The sequence below is a fragment of the Capricornis sumatraensis genome, chromosome 19, assembly GCF_032405125.1.
Source record: "Capricornis sumatraensis isolate serow.1 chromosome 19, serow.2, whole genome shotgun sequence".
NCBI classification, from domain to species: domain Eukaryota; kingdom Metazoa; phylum Chordata; class Mammalia; order Artiodactyla; family Bovidae; genus Capricornis; species Capricornis sumatraensis.
In genome coordinates this window covers 33,343,418-33,349,100 of record NC_091087.1, presented here as the reverse complement: position 1 = coordinate 33,349,100, position 5,683 = coordinate 33,343,418, and positions in this window count along the sequence as shown.

The window sequence follows — 5,683 nt, the reverse complement described above, 5'->3', positions numbered from 1 at the left end:
TATCCATTTTATTTCTTTTATCCATCCCTCTGTTGATGGACATTTGGGTTGTTTCAGGTTTGGGGATGTTATGAATAAAGCTGCTACAAATATTGGAGTATGCGTCTCTGTATGGTTATCTTTTTATTTCTCTTGAGTAAAATAGCAAGCGTGGAATTGTGAGGTTGATGATAAATTTATGTTTAACTTCATAAGAAACCGCCAATCTCTGTTCCAAAATGACCGTGCAATTTTACAGTCCCACCAGGAGTGCATGAGACCTCACTTGTTCGATGTCCTTGCCACACTTGTTTTTATCATTTTTGTTTCCTTTAATTCAGCCATGCTAGAGGCTATTGAGAGGTAATCTCTTCAAAGTGTTTTACTTCCTTTTTTGAGGTACAGTTGACAAATGAGTAATATATACTTAAAGTGTACAATGTGACAGTTTGATATATGCATATCTGTGAAATAAATGATTCTCACAATCGAGTTAATTAGCATCTCTATCACCTCACAGAATTATCTTTTTCCCCCCTTCTTTTGGTGAGAATGCTTGAAATGTACCCTCAGCAACTTGCAAGTATAAAATATTGTAGTATTAACTATAGTCACCATGTTATACATTATCTCCAGAACTTCTTTTTAAAAAATATTTATAATTATTTATTACTAAGATATGGCTGCACCACATCTTAGTTGTGGCGTGAGGATCTTCTGTCTTCATTGTGGCATGCCAGATCTTTAGTTGCAGCATGCCCTGGTGGTCCAGTGGTTAAGACTCCACACTCCCAATGCAGGGTGCCTGGGTTCAATCCCTGGTCAGAGAAGTAGATCCACTTGGGGCGATTAAGAGTTCACATGCCACATCTAACAGTTTGCAGGCTGCAACCTATTATTGTTGTACCTGAAAGTTTGTACTCTTTGAGCAACATCTTCCTATAGCCTCCAGCTACTGGCAGTGACCAATCTACTCTCTGTTTCTAGGAAGCTGATTTTATTTCTTCGATTTCACATATAAGAGAGATCATGCATTATTTGTTTTTCTCTGACTTATTTTACTTAGAATAATGCCCTCAAGCCCCATCCATGTGGTTGCACAGGCAGTATTTCCTTCCTTTGATGGCTGAAAAATATTCCATTGTATGTATAGACCACATCTCCTTTATCCATTCATCTCTCAATGGACATTTAGATTGTGTCCAAGTCTTGGCTATTGTGAATAAATACCACAATGAACACGGGAGTGCAGATGTCTCTTCCAGACAGTGATTTCATTCATTGGAAATATACCCAGAAGTGAGATGGCTAGGTCAGATGGTAGTTCTATTTTTAATTTTTTGAGGAGCCTCCATACTGTTTTCTGTAGAGGCTGCACCAATTTACAGCCCCACCAGCAGTGTGTGAGGGTTCCCTTTTCTCACATCCTTGCCAAGTCTCTCAGTGTAGTTTTAGTTTGCATTTCCATCCCAAGGAATGATGTTGAGCTTCTGTTCATGTGCTAATCAGCTGTGGAACTATTGTGAAATGCCTATTTAAGTCTTGTGCTCATTTTTCAAAGTCGTGTTGTTCATCTTCTGGTTGAGTTATAAAAGTTCTTAGTATATTCTGGGTGCAAGTCCTTGGTCAGATATATGCATTCTACTTTTTCTCCCAGTCTGCTACTTTTTTTTCATTTTCTTAATAATATCTTTTGAATATTTTCTGAAAATTGGTGAAATCCAATGTATTATTATTTTCTTTTATTGTTTAGGCAACAGGATAGCTTCTTTGTGAAGTAATCAGGTTCTGTCTGATAGGACATCTACAGCTATTGCAAGAAAAAATGAGTGAATAAGGACTTTTGGTGTCCAGGGGTAAATAAAGGTGGGTAGGAATTTGGAGGAGCCTAGGGGAGGAAGGAACAATTATGAGGGAGGTTTCAGATGTCAGGATCTTTTTTTTTTCAATAATAGAACTATTTTATTAAACATATGAATGTACTTATTTTGTACAACACACATTTCTTTCTTTCCTCTGCGCCAGGAAGCCAGCGCTCTAGAACCCCATGTTTATAAAAACACACTTTTGGCAGCTACTATGACAAGGTGAAAAACGTACAGTTCTGAAAGTAACAGCACATAACCAAAGTGGGGAACAAAAAAAGGCAGAGGTGAGTGGCCCCAGTGCTGCTCATCTTCTCTCAAGAGGAAACGATTTAAGAACAGAAACTCTTGAGCATTGTTTAAGCAGTACTGCCCAACTCTCTTGGTAGCATCTCTCTTTCAATTCCATTTATCTTGATGTTGTAACTAACTAATCTGTTACTTTTTAAAGAAATTCTGCCCTGTTTTATATCCTTTTCAGTGGCCTATATCCCTTTGAGCTTCAAAACACAGAAGTCGCTTAGTCGTGTCCGACTCTTTGCGACCCCATGGATTGTAGCCCACCAGGCTCCTCAGTCCATGGGATTTTCCAGGCATGAATACTGGAGTGGGTTGCCGTTTCCTTCTCCACAGATGTCAGGATCTTGAACCAAGAGGGTGGAAACAGTAATACCAATAGTAGCTGGTATTAATTGAATGCTTACTATGTTCCAGGCCCTGTTGTAGGATCTTCACATGTGTTAATCATGAAATTTTCACAACAACCCTGTGGAAGAAATACTTATTATCCCCATTTTACAGATAGGGAAACTGAGTCACAGGTGGTTAAGTAACTCAGGGACATCCAGCTAACAAGCAGCAGAATCAGGATTTGAACCCATACAGACTAGCCCCTGACTCTTAACTATGCTATGACTGCTCACAGAGCTGGTATTAGGCAAATAGGCTGAAAAATTCTGCTTCATGGGTACTGTCTGAATGTCCATTGGTCTCCTCACCAGAATACTACTCAGGCTTCTGTATCAACAAGCTGCTCAGTCATCACATAAGCTAACCTAAATTTATGGTTCCCTCAGATTCAAAAGTCTTCCCAGGTGGTGATAGTGGTAAAAAACCCTCCTGCCAATGCAGGAGACATGAGAGACGTGGGTTCAATCCTTGGGTCAGGAAGACCCAGGGGAGGAGGGCATGGCAACTCCCTCCAGTATTCTTTCCTGGAGAATCCCATGGACAGAGCCTAGTGGGCTACAGTCCATGGGGTCCCAAAGAACTGGACATAATTGAGTGACTTAGCATGCACGACCCAGATGCAAAGCAACATTTAGTGCCCCAGGAAAACAGAGGGTAAGGAGACCAGAGCCCCCTACCCTGCTTCTCAACATGCCCCCTGGAATGTTTCCATGGGATTTTTGCCTCTCACCTCCCACATTCTGAAATTTACTTCCATCCTTGCTGGGGCTCCCTCAGTCCAGGATATTCCCCTTCTATTTGCATCTCATGTCTCTACATTCACCCCCAGCCTTTTTATACCATTTGGTCCATTGGCCCCATTTGTAACCCATTTTGAGGGAGTTCCCTCAGAATTCCACTGTTCCCTGCACACCCCCCACAGACTGGGGGGCTTGGAGGAGTGGGAGAATGTGGGGTGGTGCTTCCACTTCTGTAGGTTGAGTTGCTGGGCTCTCATTATGAAGATGTAAGAACAGGGACTTCCCTGGCGGTCCAGTAGTTAAGACACTGCCTTTCAATGCAGGGGATGTGGGTTCAATCCCTGGTCAGGGAACTAGGGCCCCACATGCCATGGGAGTGTGGCCAGAAATTTTTAAAAAGAGAGAGTTAGGTATAGAAAATAAATTTTAAAATTAGTTGTTAGGTATAGAAAGTAATTTCTTTTTAAATGTGAGAACATTAAACAGAGTAAACATATTTCAAAAGATAACTTTATGAAACACAACTCCCCGCTACACACACTTTTTTTAAGCTATGAGAAAAACCTGTATAGTTTGAGATTATTACAGTGTCAGAATAGTTTTTGGCTTCTTCATCCTGGAAAGAGTAGCTATGTCTAAGCATTTGCAGATGAATAGGTGACAATAACAGAGACTAGAAAATGGGAACTAAAAAATTACAGTATTCTGTATAATTAAAATATTGCTCTGGGTTTAAAAAAAAAAAACTTCAATAGGTTCAAATCCAGGAGACAATTAGGTGTAATAGAGCCTGAAGGGCTTAAAATGAGAGAGATGAGCTATTGAAAATATTAACAAAGTAAAGGCTTTGATAAAGTTTGAAACTAAGATGAACTTCTAATTGAACTCACCTTTGGTGAGGTTTAAGCGAGACCCCTAGGCTACTATAAGCCATATGTTTCATGAAGATTTATCCTTAATGGAAGATCCCGAACTCTCAACGCAGACTTTTTTTTAATTTAATAATTTAAAATTATATTCTTTTCATTACATGGTAATTATATATGATTGAGTTTCATTTTGAGGTACTTATGCCTCATCTTCCTGTCATGCAAAATGTATGAGAGCATCAGATTAAACGGCCAACTGTTGAACCTCACCTCTGACTTTTCTTGTGACGTGGTTGATGTTAGTCACTCAGTTCAGTTCAGTTCAGTTGCTCAGTCGTGTCCGACTCTTTGCAACCCCATGAACTGCAGCACACCAGGCCTCCCTGTCCATCACCAACTGCCGGAGTTTACCCAAACCCATGTCCATTGAATCAGTCGATGATGCCATCCAACCATCTCATCCTCTGTTGTCCCCTTCTCCTCTGCCCTGAATCTTTCCCAGCATCAGGGTCTTTTCCAATGAGTCAGCTCTTCACATCAGGTGGCCAAAGGACTGGAGTTTCAGCTTCAACATCAGTCCTTCCAATGAATACCCAGGACTGATTTCCTTTAGGATGGACTGGTTGGATCTCCTTGCAGTCCAAGGGACTCTCAAGAGTTTTCTCCAACACCACAGTTCAAAAGGATCAGTTCTTCAGCACTCAGCTTTCTTTATAGTCCAACTCTCATCTCCATATATGACCACTGGAAAAACCATAGCCTTGACTAGATAGACCTTTGTTGGTAAAGTAGTGTCCCTGCTTTCGAATATGCTATCTCGGTTGGTCATAACTTTCCTTCCAAGGAGTAAGCATCTTTTAATTTCATGGCTGCAGTCACCATCTGCAGTGATTTTGGAGCACAAAAAAATACAGTCAGCCACTGTTTCCACTCTTTCCCCATCTATTTCCCATGAAGTGATGGGACCAGACGCCATGGTCTTAGTTTTCTGAATGTTGAGCTTTAAGGCAATTTTTTCACTCTCCTCTTTCACATTCATCAAGAGGCTCTTTAGTTCTTCTTAACTTTCTGCACTCAGTCGTGTCCAGTTCTTTGGGAACACCAGGCTTCTCTGTCCATGGAATTCTCCAGGCGAGAATACTGGAGTGGATTGCCTCTCCCTTCTCCAGTTAAACCTAGGTCTCCTGCACTACAGGCAGATTATTTACCATCTGATCCACCAGGTGAAATGTGGAGCAACTAACTCCAGCTAGATGAAGCAACATGCCTCTCTCCCACCTCTTCTGCTATCATGTCAATCCTAAAGGAAGTGAAGCCTGAATATTCACTGGAAGGACTGATGCTGAAGCTGAAGTTCCGATGCTTACGCCATCTGATGCAAAGAGCCGACTCATTGGAAAAGACCCTGATGCTTGGAAAGATTGAGGTCAGGAGGAGAAGCCAAACTGCCTTGTTGCTGAAGCCCCTCAATGCCCCAGGGCCCCCTAAGTCTTGCTTGTCTGGGAGCCTGGGGCCAATGGGAGTCAGAGAGCCACAGTGA